The 21,643-nt window shown below is 36.1% G+C and overlaps 2 protein-coding genes across 4 annotated transcripts in view; one reads left to right on the top strand and one right to left on the bottom strand.

The window, feature by feature from the left end:
• Positions 1–21,643, bottom strand: part of LOC123540543 (repetitive organellar protein-like) — a 326,476-nt gene that overhangs the window by 30,660 nt on the left and 274,173 nt on the right. The gene's annotated exons all lie outside the window — the stretch shown is intronic.
• LOC123540553 (uncharacterized) overlaps positions 20,077–21,643 on the top strand; it is a 57,278-nt gene continuing 55,711 nt past the window's right edge. The window contains exon 1 of the mRNA XM_045325654.2: positions 20,077–20,525. The gene's annotated coding sequence lies outside the window, so the exon portion shown is untranslated. The remainder of the gene's footprint in view (positions 20,526–21,643) is intronic.

The raw sequence follows: 21,643 nt of genomic DNA, 5'->3' as shown, positions 1-21,643 counted from the left end.
TATCCATCACTTTGGCCAAGTATCACTTCCCGATGTAAGTTGCGGCCCCAAATGACTCAACATCGCGATTTTATTGAAAACACAGACAAAGACAAATTGATGTGTGTCAGTTTGCGAAGACATGATTATTGAGCAGTAAATAATACAGATCCGGATCAGCTGCCACTTTTTTAGGTCTATACAGTTTGCAGCATAATAATTGTGGTTTTTAACAACAAGTACTTTCGTGACTTTTGACACTTCTTGTTTCAGAGAATTGATTGAGTAAGAAGAGGTATATCATAAAAATAAAAATAGTTATTCTTACCAAATATAAAATACTTCGAGTCTTGATGCCAAAATCTGATTTCAGTATGTTTGCAATTGTTTCTGTGGTCATTTACAACTAAAAAGGGATATACCTTTCTCGGAAGTATCACCTTCACGTTTGTTACCGTAGATCCGGTGAATCTTCCACGCATAACAATAATTATCATTATCTTTAATATTTATCATCAGTATTAATCATTATTATAAAAATACAAATCATAATAATAGTATTAATTATGAATTATTATTATTATTAAAATTATCATTATTATTAGATCTATATTACGAATATAGTAAGTATTATTATAATGATGATGATGATGATGATGATTATAATTATCATTATACATGTTGTATTTGTATTGTTGCTATCGTGTTGTTGTTGTTTGTCCAGTGTGCAAAAATGTATAATATATGTAAAGATAGGATTGTATGATTTCAGTCGTTCTATCAGCAAGATACGTTACCACTACACATATAGTCCAATTGTTAGCATTGGGTAAAAAATCAAACACATTAACTAGAAATACATGCTCATTGTGCTAGTGCAAATATATGGTAGACATTTCTTCAAAACATCAGCTGTTCATTTAAGAACTGACTATATCTACATGATACATGAAATGCCTATGTTAAAATGGACGCAATACTTGGACAAACCATTTTGTTTAAAATAAGTTGTGCGTAAGATACCTCAACCATTGTTAAAGTTTTCCTGCCATGGAAATATTATTTTTACGATTTAACTATGATGTAAGGACAATATTTCGAAACAGCAAGATACGTTACTGTCTGTGTAAGAAACGTTACCATAACTGCACGTCCAAATGGCACAGGCATTTCATTTTGATTTCTGAAATTGTTGTTTGTCGTAGTAAAACAGTTTCATAAAGACATAAACAGCAGTTGGTGTAATAAAATCTGCAAAATAATTTCATTATTTAGATATAAAATTGACTTACCCCGATTTCAGATGATGCAGAGAGCAGTATACAGACACAAAACAATGGTAAAATGTCTTCCAAAATTACAAAGTTATTGACACACTGAATCATGTTTTTAGTACTGTCAGAAATCGATGCGATTACATCATAAATATTTTGATGTGTCTAAGTGCTTGCTAGACTGTATCGTATCTTGCAGTAACGTATCTTGCGAGATTAAAGTTGATTAAGGTTTTATGAAAGAAAATTAACTTCATATTGTTTAAAATTAAGTTTCTGTTAAATATTATGTGAACAGCGAGTCAGCAATACTTTTAAATCTTGACCATTCTGCTTCATTCCAAAGCTTTAACTGCTTTTACAGGTAACGTATCTTACATGAGTTAAAGTAGCATTGCCGATTTCAATATTTGACCCATTTTAAAAAGATCAGGTGTTATTGGTGGATGTATATGATATCAATTCGGGGTAGCAAATTGATTCATTAGTTCGGAAATCACTATTGGAGACACAATAGATCGTTCTTAATTATATTTTTGTACTGAGATTTCCATGTAACGTATCTTGCAACCATTTTGGAGACAACGTGTTTACGATTTTATTAAACAAGATATACATGAAGTATTTCTCTGATGATATTTTTATTCCTACTCTGACAATGCTAAATACAAAAAACACTAAATAGCACCGGAAATAAGTTTTCCCTGTTATTTACACACAGACAAATTGAATACTTTGAAGTGGCGACATGAGCATTTTCATTATTTTGTTTTGATAAATGGAATATCTCACCTAATATTGACATCAAAAGTACAAAGTAAGTGTTTGTCTGCTTAGATGTATTGTAGTTTTGCATAACAAAACCCAATAGACTCAAATATACCAGTCAGATTATCCTATACTTGTCTGAGACACAAAATGAGGGCAAATTTACATTCTTATTTAGAATCAATGATAATATACCCAAATTTTCAGTATATTTACATAAGTAACTACTACCGAAGAAACGGTCTCTCAGAATTTTGAAATTTTCTCCTATATGATTTTAGGGAACAGTCAGTTTCTTTTATCAAAATTTAGCCACCGACAATATTCCATTATAAATTATAATATCATCGAACAAGATATCAACAATCTGAGAGATGCTTCCCTCCATGTCGCATACTTCTTTGAAATGTAAAAAAATTGCAAGTCGATACATCAATAAAAGAACAAGAGGACCATGATGGTCCTGAATTGCTCACCTCTTCCCATATGACCCAGTTTTGAGTATGACGTCGCTGACCTAGATAATATCAAGATAAAAATGCTGACCAATTTTCATGAAGATCCATTGAAAAATATGGTCTCTAGAGAGGTCACAAGGTTTTTCTATTATTTGACCTATTGACCTAGTTTTCGAAGGTACGTGACCCTGTTTTGAACTTTAACTAGATATCATCAAGGTGAACATTCTAACTAATTGTCATGAAGATCTCATGAAAAATATGGCCTCTAGAGAGGTCAAAAGATTTTTCTAATTTTAGACCTACTGACCTAGTTTTTGACCGCAGTTGACCCAATTTCAAACTTGACCTAGATATCATCAAGGTGAACATTCAGACCAACTTTCATACAGATCCCATGAAAAGTATGGCCTCTAGAGAGGTCACAAGGTTTTTTTATTATTTGACCTACTGACCTAGTTTTTAAGGCACGTGACCCATTTCAAACTTGACCTAGATATCATCAAAGTGAACATTCTGACTAATTTTCATGAAGATCCATTCAAGGGTATGGCCTCTAGAGAGGTCACAAGGTTTTTCTATTTCAAGACCTACTGACATAGTTTTTGATCACAGTTGACCCAGTTTCAAACTTGACCTCTGTATCATCAAGATCAACATTCAGACCGACTTTCATACAGATCCCATGAAAAATGTGGCCTCTAGAGAGGTCACAACGTTTTTTCATTATTTGACCTACTGACCCACTTTTTGATGGCACGTGACCTACTTTCAAACTTGACCTAGATATCATCAAGATGAACATTCTGACTAATTTTTATGGAGATCCATTCACAAGTATGGCCTCTAGAGAGGTCACAAGGTTTTTCTATTTTTAGACCTACTGACCTAGTTTTTGACCGCACATGACCCTGTTTCGAACTTGACCTAGATATCATCAAGATGAACACTCAGACCTACTTTCATACAGTTTCCATGAAAAATATGGCCTCTAGAGAGGTCACAAGGTTTTTCTATTATTTGACCTACTGACCTAGTTTTTGAAGGCACGTGACCCACTTTCAAACTTGACCTAGATATCATCAAGATGAACATTCTGACCAATTTTCATGAAGATCCCATGAAATATGTGGCCTCAAGAGAGGTCACAAGGTTTTTCTATTTTTAGACCTACTGACCTAGTTTTTTAAGGCACGTGACCCAGTTTCGAACTTGACCTAGATATCATCAAGGTGAACATTCTGACCAATTTTCATGAAGATCTTGTGAAATATATGGCCTCTACAGAGGTCACAATGTTATTCTATTTTTAGATCTACTGACCTAGTTTTTGATGGCAAGTGACCCAGTTTCAAACTTGACCTAGATATCATCAAGGTTAACATTTTGACCAATTTTCATGAAGGTCTTGTGAAATATATGGCCTCTAGAGAGGTCACAAGGTTTTTCTATTTTTAGACCTACTGACCTAGTTTTTGATGGCACGTGACCCAGTTTCAAACCGGACCTAGATATCATCAAGGTGAACGTTCTGATAAATTTTCGTGAAGATCTTATGAAATATATGGCCTCTATAGAGGTCACAATGTTATTCTATTATTTGACCTACTGACCTAGGTTTTGATGGCACGTGACCCAGTTTCAAACCTGACCTAGATATCATCAAGGTAAACATTCTGACCAATTTTCATGAAGGTCTTGTGAAATATATGGCCTCTAGAGAGGTCACAAGGTTTTTCTATTTTTAGACCTACTGACCTAGTTTTTGATGGCATGTGACCCAGTTTCAAACTTGACCTAGATAACATCAAGGTGAACGTTCTGACCAATTTTCATGAAGATCTTATGAAATATATGGCCACTACAGAGGTCACAATGTTATTCTATTTTTAGATCTACTGACCTAGTTTTTGATGGCAAGTGACCCAGTTTCGAACTTGACCTAGATATCATCAAGGTAAACATTCTGACCAATTTTCATGAAGGTCTTGTGAAATATATGGCCTCTAGAGAGGTCACAAGGTTTTTCTATTTTTAGACCTACTGACCTAGTTTTTGATGGCACGTGACCCAGTTTCGAACTTGACCTAGATATCATCAAGATGAACATTCTGACCAATTTTCATAAAGATCCCACAAAAAATGTGACCTCTAGAGTGGTCACGAGCAGAAGTTTACGGATGCACGGACGCACTGACGGATGGACAACGGACACCGCGCAATCACAAAAGCTCACCTTGTCACTTTGTGACAGGTGAGCTAAAAAGGAATTAAATTTTAGTAGTCAGATATACACTTGATTTTATATCTGTCCATTTTTCATGTGAGGACTGGTTCTCACCATGAGCATTTGAGCTTTTGTGTTTGCTAGTTGTCCGTCAGGTATCTGTCTACCTGGACTACCATGGTAGTTCATGGTCATGACCATGGTCGACCACGTTTTGACCATGGTCGACCATGTTTTGTTAAATGGCACCACAGTTTTTTATAGTCAATAATCACCATGTTCGACCATGGTCATTTCCCTTCTGATGTAAGATCGTACATCACTTTTCTTGTCTTTAATTCCATATATTTTATATGAACACAGTATTTCAATGCCCACTCTTTGCACGAACAATAGCACTATCACTTAGCTCGTTTTGAGGTGCTAATATGCATGTCAGTATAGTTCCGAAAGGATGATTATTTTTATTAACATGATAACCTTTTATGGCTGCTTTAACTGAAACTAACACACATGCCACCATATTATTGTGTATTGACCCAGGTAAACATGTGCTAATGCAAAGGCGCGCGCTTTTCGTAATCACGTCACGTCACTTGTCTGGCATTTTGAGACAGGGGTTCCACAAGGGGAATTTAATCAATATTGGATTCAAGGCGCTTTGATCTTAAACAATAGGGTGTTCTTTAAATTTGCTTGAAAATGACAGAATCACGAACAAAAATACTTAATACTATATTCATGACAGAATAAATTAAATTTAATCATGTATTTTGTGAGTTTAGCTTGGCCGGTTATAGTACCGATCTAGTACGGCCGTTATAGATTTTTGTACGACTATCACATCATTACCTTCGTATAGTCACCGGTATATTCGAAAATAAATATTACATCAAGATTTTGAATGTTTGCTGGTGATTTGTCTCTATTATTCGCCCATCCCTAACTTTTGAGCCGACCGTGTTTCTAATAAACGCCCGGGCTATAAATAGAATTATTACGGTATATGTTGTTTCTTTTTTTAATATTCAATTTCATTTTCAATATTTTGGAATGGTATCTTTCAAAATGACATGAACTTCTCAATTCAAACCGATAACAAAAGGTGTGATAGTCTTTTTGTTACGCTCAAATGGCAAGTACTGTGAAATCACTAATATTTGTGGGGGACTAATTTTCGTGGATTTCGTGGTTGACTCAATCCACGAAATTGAATCCCAATGAACAAGTAAAATTTCCATTCATTTTATGTTTAAAAGTTGAATTCCACGAATTCATATCCCCATGAAATTGCCATTTTGACCAAAACCACGAAATTTCATGCCCACAAAATTAAATGGTTTTACAGTAATTATCGGCAATTAGGGTGTCATCTCATATCAATTTTGTTGTTCACAGTTTGATCTCGGTTAAAGATAATACTCGATCTTTATTTAGTATCATAATATTTTCGATTTTTTAAATATTTGTTTTAAATTTATACGAAATTAATTTTGTTTGAAAGAAAATTAAACCACTCAATTTTCTACAGAGCATAACGGTTATCATTTTAGCATAGACAGTTAGCGTGGAGAGTAGTTTCCCTTTACCAAAATGGTCAAATCGTAAACAAACTTGTTTTGAAGTTGGAAAATCATCTATACCTGTGTATAATGCGCACCCATGATTCGTGGGTGGTCCTGCAGGTAAAAAAACGGCACATTATATACGGGTTTCTATGGTAAATAATCTATGGTCTATAAAGCAAGACACGTATCTCTATGTTCTGCACTCAAGATGCAAAACCGACAAAAACTTGAAAAATAATTTTCTTGAAATGATATAAAAAGCTGAAGTAAAAGCTGGGATTTCATTTCAAGTTTTCCTTATTCAAGCTTATATGAACAAGAGGGTCATGATGATCCTGAATTGCTTACCTGATTAATTGGTGTAAACAGGCTTTTCCTTTGATTTGACCGGGTGACCTAGTTTTTGATCCCACATGACCCAGATTCAAACATGGCATAGAGATCATCAAGATAAACATTCTGACCACGTTTCATGAAGATAGGGTCATAAAATGTGGCCTCTAGGGTGTTGACAATTTTTCCTTTGATTTAACCTAGTAACCTAGTTTTTGATTCCACATGACCCAGTTTCAAACTTGGCCTAGAGATCATCAAGATAAACATTCTGTGCAAGTTTGTATTAAATCAAAGCATAGAATAGAAAATTTTGCTCCTTTCAGGGGCAGTAACTCTAGAACCCATAATGAAATCTAGTTGGTTTTCGAAAGGAACCAGGATCTTACTGTGACTTAAGTTGTGTTTAAGTGTGTAAAAACAACTGTAAAATGTCACTTCTATTGTGTTCACAAGGTAAAATTAACATATTTTGGCTCTTTCTGGGGTCAATCAGGGGCCATAACTCTGAAACCTATGATTGGATTTGATAAATTCATCATGGAATCCAACATCTATTGTTGTTATAGATATTTTGCGAGTTTGTTTAAAATCAAACCATAAACTAGACAAGAGCTGTCGGAGGACAGCAACGCTGTCATTTATTCAACAGCCTTGTCGCTTGAATGAATAAGAAAGTCGAAAAAGGGGCATAATTTAGTAAAAAAGTAAAATAGGGTTATGGAACCTGCATAGTGCTTATCAGCTCATGACAGTGGACAAGTGTATGAAGTTTCAATCCATTCCCATTAGTGGGTACTGAGATACCAGCTTACATATAAGAATTTAACCCAAAAACTCCTAAGTTGAAAAAGGGGCATAATTTTGTAAAATGCAAAGTTGAGTTATTGACCCTTTGCACTGCATGTCATATCATGACAGTGAACAAGTGTGTGAAGTTTCAATCCTTTCCCATTAGTGGATACTGAGATACCAGCTAACATACAAAAACTTAACCAAAAATTTCTATGTTGAAAAAGGGGCATAATTTTTTAAAAAAGTAAAATAAAGTTATGGGACCTGCTTTGTGCATGTCAGATCATGACAGTGAACAAGTGTGTGAAGTTTCAATCCATTCCCATTAGTGAATACTGAGATACCAGCTTACATACAAAACCTTAACCAAAAAATTCTAAGTCGAAAAAGGGGCATAATTTTGTGAAAAAGCAAAATAGAGTTATGGAACCTGTGCAATGTAAGTCAGTTTATCACAGTAAATAAGTGTGTGAAGTTTCAATCCATTCCCACAAGTGGTTACTGAGATACCAGCTTACATACAAAACCTTAATCAAAAATTTCTAAGTCAAAAAAGGGGCATAATTTTGTAAAAAAGCAAAACAGAGTTATGGAACCTGTGCAATGTAAGTCAGTTTATCACAGTGAATAAGTGTGTGAAGTTTCAATCCATTCCCACAAGTGGTTGCTGAGATACCAGCTTACATACAAAAACTTAACCAAATCGGGACGCGGACGCGGACGCCGACGCATGGGCGAGTCCAATAGCTCTACTATTCTATGAATAGTCGAGCTAAAAATGCTTTTGTAAAAAAGCGCATGTCTCCCCAAATGCAAAGTCCTATAGGCAAGAAGTCAATAGGGGTCAGGAGCGAAAGTCAAAGAGACACTGATGGTTGGCTGCAATAGGGATCATCTACTTGGCATGTCCAGTCATGCCGCTAAATTTCAACACTCTTGGCCTAGTGGTTCTCAAGTCACTGTTCAGGCTCCTGTGACCTTGACCTTTGATCAAGTGACCTCAAAATAAATAGGGGTCATCTACTCTGCATGTCCAATCATCCTATTAAGTTTCAACATTGTAGGTCAAGTGGTTCTCAAGTTATTTCCAAAAAATGATTTTACATGAACCAGGCCACTGTGACCTTGACCTTTAATTGACTGACTCCAAAATCAATAGGGGTCATCTACTCTGCATGTTCAATCATCCTATGAAGTTTCAACATTCTGGGTCAAGTGGTTCTCAAGTTATTGATCGGAACTGGTTATCAATGTTCAGGCCCCTGTGACCTTGACCTTTAACGGAGTTACCCCAAAATTTACTCTGTATGAACAATCATCCTATGAAGTTTCAACATTCTGGGTCGAGAGGTTCTCAAGTTATTGATTGGAAATGGTTTTCCATGTTCAGGCCCCTGTGGCCTCGACCTTTAACAGAGTGATCCCAAAATCGTTAGGGGTCATCTACTCTGCATGACCAATCATCCTATGAAGTTTCATCATTCTGGGTCAAGTGGTTCTCAAGTTACTGACCGGAAATGGTTTTCAATGTTCAGGCCCCTGTGGCCTTGACCTTTCACAGAGTGACCCCAAAATCGTTAGGGGTCATCTACTCTGCATGACCAATCATCCTATGAAGTTTCAACATTCTGGGTCAAGTGGTTCTCAAGTTACTGACCGGAAATGGTTTTCAATGTTCAGGCCCCTGTGACCTTGACCTTTAATGGAGTGACCCCAAAAGCGTTAGGGGTCATCTACTTTGCATGTACAATCATCCTATGAAGTTTCAACATTCTGGGTGAAGTGGTTCTTCAGTTATTGATCGGAAATGGTTTTCCATGTTCAGGCCCCTGTGACCTTGACCTTTGACGGAGTGACCCCAAAATCAATAGGGGTCATCTACTCTTCATGACCAATCATTCTATGAAGTTTCAACATTCTGGGTCAAGTGGTTCTCTAGTTATTGATCGGAAATGGTTTTCAATGTTCAGGCCCCTTTGACCTTGACCTTTGACGGAGTGACCCCAAAATCAATAGGGGTCATCTACTCTTCATGACCAATCATCCTATGAAGTTTCAACATTCTGGGTCAAGTGGTTCTCTAGTTATTGATCGGAAATGGTTTTTAATGTTCAGGCCCCTGTGACCTTGACCTTTGACGGAGTGACCCCAAAATCAATAGGGGTCATCTACTCTTCATGACCAATCATCCTATGAAGTTTCAACATTCTGGGTCAAGCGGTTCTCTAGTTATTGATCGGAAATGGTTTTCAATGTTCAGGCCCCTGTGACCTTGACCTTTGACAGAGTGACCCCAAAAACAATAGGGGTCGTATACTCCAGCAGCCCTACAACCCTATAAAGTTTGAAGGTTCTAGGTCAAATGGTTCTCCAGTTATTGCTCGGAAATGAAGTGTGACGTACGGACGGACGGACGGACGGACAGGGCAAAAACAATATGTCTCCTGGGGGAGACATAATAAAGTTTTTATATGGCTGCAAAAGCCAAAATATCAGATTTTGGCCCTTTAAGGGACATTAACTGAACCCATGATGGGATCTGGCTAGTTTTTGAAAGGAACCAAGATATTATGCCAATACAAGTTGTGTGCAAGTTTGGTTAAAACCCAATCATAAATGAAACTGCTTTTGTGCAGACAGGAACAAAATAGCCAATTTCTGGCCCTTTCAGGAGACATAACTTTAGAACCCATAATTGAATATGGCTGCATGGTTCAAGAAAGGAACCAAGATCTTATGGCGATACAAGTTGTGTGCAAGTTTGGTTAAAATCAAATCATAAATGAAACCACTATAATGCAGACAAGCAAAATAGCCAATTTTTGCCCTTTCAGGGGCTGTAACTCTGGAACCCATGGTGGGATATGGCTGGTTCAACAAAAAAAATCAAGATCTTATGGTGATACAAGTTGTGTGCAAGTTTGGTTAAAATCAAATCATAAATGAAACCACTATTGTGCAGACAAGAAATTGTTGACAGACGAACAATGGACATCAAGTGGTCACAAAAGCTCACCTAGGATAGAGTCAGTGTCACTCCTGAAGGAGATAGTACAGTTCAACCTCTCTTAAGCAGCCACCTGCCTTTTAAAGCAGCCAGATTATGCTGCTGCCTTGGCTGGCTGCTTAACACAGGTTTGACTGGATACCTTAATATTTGTATGTGGGCATGCCCAACCAGAAACTAACATGAGGATTTATGACAACGTTTATGACAAAATAAGTGTGTTTATTCATTCTTCTCAAACAAAATCATTAACCTGTGTACCATCTGATGCTTAATGATATGGAAATTCCACGAAAACCAGGTTTTCAAACTTTGCATCAGGACAACAGGTTCTGTTTAAAACTAGAATGTGTCTGTAGGACACAGGGTGTGCCCCCCACTGGTACATTTGTCACAAATAAGTGGCAAAAATTCAAATGTTTGCAGTCTTAATGGGGTATAGCCTTAACACACATTTTATGAAAAGGATTCACTATTCTAGGCGCTATACTTTTTGAGCTATGAGCATCACAAACAAAAAATCCACTATTTTGGCTATTTCAAGGGCCATAACTCTGTAATAAAAGCTAAGATTCTCAAGAAGAATGCCAAGTGTGCAAGGTCACATCACGATAAAGACTCCAGCAAGGTTTCCTGAATTTACATCAAATACTTTTTGAGCTAGGTATATAATTAGGTGAAAAAGTGCATTTTTTTACTATTTCAGGGGCCATAACTTTGAGCTACCTGTGTCACAAGGTGAAAATGTACATTTTTGACTATTTCAGGGGCCATAACTCTAAAAATAGGGGGCGGACCCAATGAAAAATAGGAGTTGCACATGTTCATATCATAATTAAGACTCATGCAAGGTTTCATGAATCTATATCAAATACTTTTTAAGCTAGGCATGTCAGGAGGTGAAAATGTGCATTTTTGACTACTTCAGGGGCCATAACTCTGAAAATTGGGGGCAGACCCAAATGAAAAATAGAAGGTGCCCAAGTTCATATCATGATTAAGACTCATGCAAGGTTTCATGAATCTATATCAAATACTTTTTGAGCTAGGCGTGTCACAAGGTGAAAATGGGTATTTTTGACTATTTCAGGGGCCATAACTCTGAAAATAGGGAGTGGAGCCAGATGAAAAATAGGAGGTGCACAAGTTCATATCATGATTAAGACTCATGCAAGGTTTCATGAATCTATATCAAATACTTTTTGAGCTAGACATGTCACAAGGTCAAAATGTGCATTTTTGACTATTTCAGGGGCCATAACTCTGAAAATAGAGGGCAGAGCCAGATGAAAAATAGAAGGTGCGTAAGTTCATATCATGATTAAGACTTATGCAAGGTTTCATGAATCTATATCAAATGCTTTTTGAGCTAGGCATGTCACAAGGTCAAAATGTGCATTTTTGACTATTTCAGGGGCCATAACTCTGAAAATAGAGGGTGGAGCCAGATGAAAAATAGGAGGTGCGCAAGTTCATATCATGATAAAGACTCATGCAAGGTTTCCTCAATTTATATCAAATACTTTTCGAGCTAGGCGCGTCACGAACTTCGGACGGACGGACGGACAAGACCAAATCTATATGCCCCCACCACTCATGGGGGGCACAAAAACGGTCATGTTCTTTTATACATATCTGACTGCATATGATCATGCCATTCAAAACATAAACAGTTTTTCAGTAACAGTGACCAAAATGTAATCCAAAGCCAGTTCTTAAATTAAAGATATAAACTCGAAACCAGCTTTCTGATCATCAAAGTGAAATTATTTTTTTTATTTCAACTATAACCCCATTTTTCCATTTTTTGTTACCCAATAGCATTAAAATGACCTTTTTATCACAAAAAAAAAATGAAGATTTTTTTTTCTTTCTCAGTTTGAACCGACACCCTAGTTTTTTTCTTAGCTTGAGTACATAGAGCACTTAAAAAGCTGTACTCATGTTGTGAACAGCGGGACACGACAGCAGGGCTGACTGGGTGAGGGTACAAAACATCATATGTTGATTATAAATATTGATGGAAAATTAAAAATGAAAAAAAAATAAATAAAATGAGTGGGGGGGGGGGCGGGGTGATGCATACTTGGGGTGGTGGGCATGACTGGGTGGAGGAAAGGTACAACTTTGCATGTTGATAAATATTCATGGAAGGTTTGAAAAAAAAAAAAAGGAATGAAATTTTTTAAATTTTTTTTGGGAGGGGGTGGGGGTGACCAAGGCAAGGTGGTGACCAGGTGTGGGTACACAACTTCCCATGTTTATAATAAATGTTCATGGAAAAGAATGAAAGAAGTTTAATGAAATTCTACCAACTGGTTGATTTATTATGTACAAATCTGTAGATTTTTAAACAATTAAAGGGCAATAACTCTAAGGAAAATTGACCAATTAAAAAAACAAGAGGGCCATGAAGGCCCTGTATCGCTCACCTGACCTACTGACCTAAAGATCATCAAGATTAACATTCCGACCAAGTTTCATTACGATATGGTCATACATGTGGCCTCTAGAGTGTTAACTAGCTTTTCCTTTGATTTCACCTGGTGACCTAATTTTTGACCCCACATGACCCAGATTCAAACTTGACCTAAAGATTATCAAGATTAACATTCTGACCAAGTTTCATGAAGATATGGTCATAAATGTGGCCTCTAGAGTGTTAACAAGCTTTTCCTTTGATTTGATCTGGTGACCTTGTTTTTGACCCCATCTGACTCAGATTTAAACTTGACCTAAAGATCATCATCAACATTCTGACCAAGTTTGATTAAGATATGGTCATAAATGTGGCTTATACAGCGTTAACTAGCTTTTCCTTTTATTTGACCTGGTGAGCTAGTTTTTGGCCCCATCTGACCAAATTTTAAGTTGACCTAAAGATCATCAAAATTAACATTCTGGCTAAGTTTCATTAAGATATGGTTATAAATGTGGCCTCTAAAGTGCTAACTAATTTTTCCATTGATTTGACCCAGTAACCTAGTTTTTAACCCCACATGACCCAGATTCGAATTTGACCTAAAGATCATCAAGATTAACATTCTGACTAAGTTTCATGAAAATAAAGCCATAAATATTGTCTCTAGAGCGTTAACAAGCTTTTTCCTTTGATTTGACCAAGTGACCTAGCTTTTGATCCCACCTGACCCAGATTTGAACTTGAACTAAAGATCATCAAGATTAACATTCTGACCAAATTTCATTAAGATATGGTCATAAATGTGACCTCTAGAGTGTTAACTAGCTTTTCCTTTGATCTGACCTGGTGACCTAGTTTTTGACCCTACATTACCCAGATTCAAACTGGACCTAAAGATCATCAAGATTAACATTCTGACCAAGTTTCATGAAGATAGTCATAAATGTGGCCTCTACAGTTTAACAAGTTTTTCCTTTGATTTTACCTGGTGACCTAGTTTTTGACCCCAGATGACCCAATATCAAACTCTTCCAAGAATTTTTTGAGGGTAACATTCTGACCAAGTTTCATTAAGATCGGGCCAAAACTGTGACCTCTAGAGAGTTAACAAGCATTTCCTTTGGTTTGACCTGGTGACCTAGTTTTTGAACCCAGATGACCCAATATCAAACCTGTCCAAGTATTTATTGAGGGTAACATTCTGACCAAGTTTCATTAAGATTGGGCCAAAATTGTGACCTCTAGAGTGTTAACAAGCTTTCCTTTGATTTGACCTGGTGACCTAGTTTCTGACCCCAGATGACCCAATATCGATCTTGTCCAAGATTTTATTGAGGAAAAATGACAGACATCATTGACGTATGTTGGTTCATATTTATTTCAAGTTTCATGAAATTCTACCAGCTTGTTACTGAGAAATTGCTGCAGACGTGGATTTTTCATTAAATCAAGGGCAATAACTCTAAGGGAAATTGACCAATCAAAAAAAAAACTTGACGGGCATCATCGCAGTATGTTGGTGCATGTTTATTTCAAGTTTTATGAAATTCTACATGATAGTTACTGAGAAATGGCTGCGGACGGACATTTTTCATTTTAAATCAAGGGCAATAACTCTAAGGAAAATTGACCAATCAAATAAAAACTTGACGGGCATCATCGCAGTATGTTGGTTCATGTTTATTTCAAGTTTCATGAAAGTCTACCTGCTAGTTACTGAGAAATGGCTGCGGACGGACACACGCACGTCCGCACTGACGTGACGGACGGACAACGCCATTTCAATACCCACCTCCTGATTTCATCTGTGGGGGATAATAAAAAATGTTTTGGCCTGATTCTACATGATCCTGTCACAGACTGTAAACACTGTCTTAAATCAGACAATACACGGCATTTTACTCATCTATGTGTTTTACAGCTTAAAGGAGGCCTATGTCATACAGCATAAAGGTGTCCAGTGCCAGATTTCTTTGACAATTTGCATTTGCCAGAAGGACTCCCATGCTTATGAAAGTATAGGTACCTTCCTTAAAAGATACTGTTATTTTGTTTTATGGAAAAAATTTCTGAATGGACAAATTATCTGGCTGTTCATGGAACTAATTTTTTTAACATTTACAGTCTGTATAAAAAGCTACCTATACTGCAACTAGCATACTTTTCTTAAAATATTTGTCACATTTTTGCAAAACCCCATAATCTTGGTAATTTATTTTCAATACCGAACGTTTCTTTGCACTTCATCGCATTAAATGCATATCAATGTACCAGAAGTTCTGTAAAAGTCCTAATGAATCATAATTACATTTTTCAATCCTTGTAAACAGACACTCCGAGGTTCTGGGCAAGGTAAAATGGGCTACAAGGTATATAGGATTCCTTTACAGATTGACACCGTGAAGACGCCATAACAGCTAATACCAGGTGAGTTCAAAACACAGTTATGCTAATTCAGGTCACAAGAAGAGGAAATCATCCTTGAATGTATCTGTGTAACAATCTCAATCCCCTGGAAAATGCAATGGTTTCCACAAGTACACGTGAACAATAAACTCAACATATCAAGTGATCAGAAAGTGTCACCTAAGACTTGAACTATATAACCACCATAGTGAAAGTTTCCTCAGTTCATGTTAACTGCATGTTGACTCTGGCCTGTGTTTTTCTTTTCTTTTTTTTTTTGTTTTGTTGCACCAACACAATTTTAGGTCATATGGCGACTTTCCAGCTTTGATTGAGGAGGAAGACCCCAGGTGCCCCTCCGTGCATTATTTCATCACAAGCGGGCACCTGGGTAGAACCACCGACCTTCCGTAAGCCATTTGGATGGCTTCCTCACATGAAGAATTCAACGCCCCGAGTGAGGCTCGAAGCCACATCGATGAGGGGCAAGTGATGGGCCATATGGCAAGTGAATAATGTTACTGGCGTAAAAATCTTGTTCTCACCAAGTTTCACTATAAATATTTATTATTCTTCCAACAAGAATGAAATGCCTCTGAAATGTCTTTAATTTATACTTATTCAACAATATACAGATTTTCTGGAGTGATGTAAATATGATGCGTCACCACTGAAAATATAAGATTTGGTGTTTATAATTGACAAATATATTTATCTTACTAATACTTCTTTTAAATTTTATTTTGTAGCTGCATGCAATTTAAAAATATAACTATTATTTTTTGCTTAGTGATAAATTGCATTGCATCAAAAGCAGACAACTCTTGCAAAAATATCTACAGTATTGAACTCTAATTAGCTCCCCTTACAATGACATGCAGTAAATCACAGGCAAAACAGGATAGTATAATGAATAAGGTACAGGCCACACATACTAGGCTGGTATTCATCAACCTTTAGTCTGAAACTTAGAAGAATCGGATTTCTTTTTGCTCTGTCATTCCTAAATTAGCACAGAGTGTAACAAAACTTCGCATTCAGCCACAGACAGCTCTGCAAGCTTTCATTAGTACAAAATAGGTTAAATGTAAACAAAGTCTAACCTGACTGGTATTCCTGGATTCCATACCAGTACTAACCTGTTCTTTGCAAATAACTGTCAACTTCTCCACATGAATTAGAGTTTGAGGACAAAGTGACTTCAGACACATCTTTTAACTAATCATCATGGAGAACATTTATATGCCTCATCCCTGGATCAAACTCAAGACCTTGTGATCTGTAGGTCTGCACTCTCCCTAATGAGCTAAGAGCCAACAGTTTACCTAATGTACAGAAAAAAAAGAACACATAGTTTTTTATATAAACATGACAAATCAGTTTTTTCACGATAAACAGTTACAAACTTGTTCCACAATCAATATGAAATCAATATAGCATTAAAGTGATATACTTTTTTCATAACAGAAATGTATTACCCATACTGTACTCAGGCCAGCACTGTTTTCTTGCCAAAGAAGGCAGTATATGAAAGTATAACAAAAATACTTGACAAATAAACAACTGTCATGCAGGGCCTCATGCGTGCATTTTTCAGTTCAGTAGTGATTGTTATCCAAGTTTTTCTTTAAATGTTAACCAAAACATAAAATAAACACAGTGTATCTGTGATAAAAAACATTGAGAAAATGTGACCAGTACATGCTTAAGATAAATTACCAATTATCCATTACCGTAGATACCCATGTATGATGCGCACCCGTGTATAATGCCCACCCTTGAATTTAGCCCAAAATCCTTGGAAAAAAACGTTTTTGGTCAATTTTTAGGTGGATGGAAAATGGATGTAGAATTTACATCGACACTTGTAATAAATTTTACCTCCGCAGTGGAGAGCAGCATCGGTCTCGCAGTACTATCAACTTTTGTTTTCTCAAAAATAAACTAATAAGATACTGTTATGTTTGTTGTTTCTTTTTTTTTAATTAAATATTTTGAATAAATAGAAAACAATTGTTTTAATATTTCGGAATGGTATCTTTCAAAATTACATGAGCTTCTCAATTCAAACTGATAACAAAAGACGTGGTCGTATTTTTGTTACAATAAAATGGCCAGTAATTATCGGCAATTAGCATGTCACCTCGTGTCAGTTTTGTTATTTACAGTTTGATCTCGCTTTAAGATAACATTAGATCTTTAATTTGTATCATGATATTATTATTTTTTTTATATCTCTTTCATCAAAATACTATTGAATTCATATGAAATTAATTTTGTTTGAAAGAAAAATAAACCACTCGATCTTTTACGGAATGTAACGGCAATCTTAGATTTTAGCGTAGACAGTTAGCGCGGGGAGTAGTTTCCCTTTACCAAAATGGCTAAAACTGTAAACAAACTGGTTTTGAAGTTGGAAAGTAGTCTATACCTGTGTATAGTATGCACCCACGATCTGGGGGTGGTCCCGGGGGTAAAAAACTGCGCATTATACATGGGTATCTATGGTATGTATAGTATCCATATGTCTAAATGCATGTTGGAGAGAAATGCACAACTGTTGAACAGTCTTGTCTCATTGTATACCTAGAGGGATGATATAACAAATTGGTACAATGACATTTTCTTTCTGGTCTGTTGCCAGTGAGTGGGTTAAAGTGTATGTACACTGATGAGATATGAAAACGTAACAAACATTCCCCTGAATATATTTTTACTACAAGAAGCATCACCTTGAAATGTTCAACACATGCACATCTCGATACTCTATACCCATTGTGTTAATTTTACAGTCTGCTGTTTAAATCTGAACACAAAGAGTATCGAGATGTGTATGTGTTGAACATTTTAAGGTGATGCTTTTTGTAGTAAAAAATATATTCAGGCATATGTTTGTTGCCTTTTCATATCTCTTCAGTATAGATGGACTTCTTTCATGTAAAAACTTCGACGGTCTGAAGAAAATGCCTGACAAACCCCTAGGCAATTGGAGCAAAATTTCAGTTTTCATATTATTTCACAAGAGGGAAAGGCAAAAAATTTAAGAGATTTTACATTGAACAGATTGAGAATGTAAACACAAACAAGAGTGCAAGAATGTCACAATATACGCCCGTCACAGCAAATTTCTTTACTCTAGCACCTGTATTTGCAAATGGAATTTTAACTTTGTGGTTGTTTAGTAATAATTAAGTGTTTTGTTTTTGTAAGTCCACAAAAAAACTCCGTACCAGGTAGAGATACCTTAAAATACACCTAAAATTGGAAAGTAACATCTATGTTGTACCACAGAAAAGTGGTCTTGGTTTTTCCCTACGGTCAATTATAAAAAAGTTACAATATAAGTTATTTATAGTAACAACTAAGGGAAGTTAATCTTAAAAAAAAAAAAAAAAAAAAAAAAACATCAAAAAAAAAATTGTAAGTCCTCACAAAAATCTTTACCAGGTAGAGACTGGTCAAAATACACCTCAAAATTGGATGTAGCATGCATATTGTACTACAGAAAAGTGGTCTCGATTTTTCCCTATGACTAGTATGAAAAAGTTACAATATAAGCTATTTATAGTAACAACAAAGGGAAGTAATTCGAAAGAAGGGAACTGCGCATGACACTTCGTCTCATGATGGTGTATAATTGTGTCAAGTTACATCAAAATCCCTCCATGCATGAAGAAGAAATGCTTCGGACAAAGTCATTCTTGTATCTGACCTTTGGCCTCTAAGTGTGACCTTGACCTTAGACCTAGGTACCTGGTTCTTGCGCATGACACTACGTCTCGTGGTGGTGAACATTTGTGCCAAGTTATATCAAAATCCCTCTATGCATGAAGAAGACATGCTCTGGACAAGGTTTTCATTCTTGTATCCTTTGACCTCTAAGTGTGACCTTGACCTTAGACCTAGAGACCTGGTTCTTGCGCATGACACTCCGCCTCATGGTGGTGAACATTTGTGCCAAGTTATATCAAAATCCCTCTATGCATGAAGAAGAAATGCTCCGGACAAAGTTTTCATTCTTGTATCCTTTGACCTCTAAGTGTGACCTTGACCTTAGACCTAGGGACCTGGTTCTTGCGCATGACACTCCTTCTCATGATGATGAACAATTGTGCCAACTTTCATCAAAATCCCTCTATGCATGAAGAAGATATACTCCGGACAAAGTCATTCTTGAATATGACCTTTGACCTCTAAGTGTGACCTTGACCTTAGACCTAGGGACCTGGTTCTTGCGCATGACACTCCGTCTCATGATGGTGAACAACTGTGCCAAGTTTCATCAAAATCCCTTCATGCATGTAGAAGATATGCTCCGGACAAGGTCTGTGGACGCCGCCCGCCCGCCCGCCAGGGGCGTTCCCATAATACGTCCCGTTTTTCAAACGGGCGTATAAAAAGAATGACCATGTTTTTTATTTAAAAAATAGGATAATGAGCATTAATTTATGATGTATAATAATAAAAGCTGTGATATATCACGATCTCCAAGCTAGTTAACAGAGGGGGTACAAAACAAAATACTGCTAGCTTAAGGCACACCGACACACTACATACCATAATTCAACTAGCTAAAGATACACAGTATCACAATGAACAAAATGTATTCTCAAAAGATTCTTTGTATTTCTTTAACATCAAGTGATAGCATAAATCATTCAGATGTAAGTGCAATAAAAGCATGTAACCAAAATAGAAAATAAATCAATGTTCAAATGGAAAAGAAATCTCATCAAAAATTCATGACAACACTTCAGAAAATTTACTGATAGCAAACTTTAACCAATTAAATGCTTGAGAACTCATTTTTAAATGTCCGATTTTTATTTTAGCGATACCCAAAGTGTTGTAAATTCAATAATCGGTCTTGGGAATATATAGCACGTAATACAAACGGCTTTACAATAATTCGATATAGAATAACAATAGAACTGGATATAATAACAAATATGAATACTGCATGGATAAATACACAACTGTCAAAAGATTAAAAAGTATGAAAAACAATGCCGTTATAGGAAACTTAATAATTTTAAAGCTTTAACTTTTGATTGAATACTTGTTTTTCTTTTTCACTGAAATAATAATTTATTTAGTAGTCTCTAACATGAAACAATGAATGCCATGCATTTAAATAGTTTGATTCTTTACAGTGAATTTGATAAAAGATTAGACTGGATTAGTTTTATAAGGTAAACATATGATTAATGAAGGGATTTATTCAACATGTCAATAGAACCAGTCAGAAACTGAAGGAATGTAAATAATATTCAAAGAAATAAGTGACGGTAAGTTGTTTTTCCTTCTTTAAACATTTTTTTGAAAGGAGATGCCCATTTACCTGTTGGGTTCTATTACAGGAAAAATAACAACAGAAAGCCATCTGAACAGTTATTTTATAGTAAAAATAAAATTAATGTGAGGAATTCAAAATTGTAGAAGGCTGTATATTGGATAATATAGAGCCTTAATTTGAGGCTTTGAAGGAAGTGCAGGTGACACAATTAGTAAGACACCACTTAATTTACTGTCCATGCAAGTCTTTTTTCTGAGGCAGAGCTGAAAGCAACTAACTTTCTTTATTTCCGAGAAATCTAATTAGTAAAAACTTTAACACAATGTCATGAAACCACTTAATACAAATCATTTAATATATCACCTTGCTAACAATGATACAAGGTTCAAGAGTGGTTTAATACCAAGATTACTGGGTTACCTGGTCAGGTCATATAGGTTTTGTACCAGATGGAATTTTGAGAGGATTAAACCAGGTGTCTGCAAAATATATACAGATTTTTTTTAAACACCTGAACACCAAGGATGAAAGGATACTGGGATGTAAAAAATATATTACATACACCTATTTATCAGCACAGTACTGACACATCAAGCAATCCCATAGCAATAGAGGTGTAACAATACATCAAACACACCTATATATCATGGAACCCTTCTATGAATCTGGAGTGTACTGATACATCAAACACACTTATATGTCAGGGGTGTATTGATACATCAAATACACCTATAAATCAAGGGTGTAATGATTCACAGAATCCTACTATAAATCTGGGGTGTATTGATACATCAAACACACCTATATTGTCAGCAGTGCATTGATACACCAAACACATCTATATGGCAGGGGTGTATTGATACATCAAACACACCTATAAATCAAGGGTGTAATGATTCACGGAATCCTACTATAAATCTGGGGTGTATTGATACATCAAACACACCTATAAATCAAGGGTGTAATGATTCATGGAATCCTTCTATAAATCTGGGGTGTATTGATACATCAAACACACCTATATTGTTAGCAGTGCATTGATACACCAAACACACCTATATGTCAGGGGTGTATTGATACATCAAACACACCTATAAATCAAGGGTGTAA

This window comes from Mercenaria mercenaria, chromosome 16, assembly GCF_021730395.1.
Source record: "Mercenaria mercenaria strain notata chromosome 16, MADL_Memer_1, whole genome shotgun sequence".
In the NCBI taxonomy this organism is placed as follows: Eukaryota; Metazoa; Mollusca; class Bivalvia; order Venerida; family Veneridae; genus Mercenaria; species Mercenaria mercenaria.
Note: the sequence above shows the minus strand (reverse complement) of the source record. Positions and strands in the feature narration are given on the sequence as shown.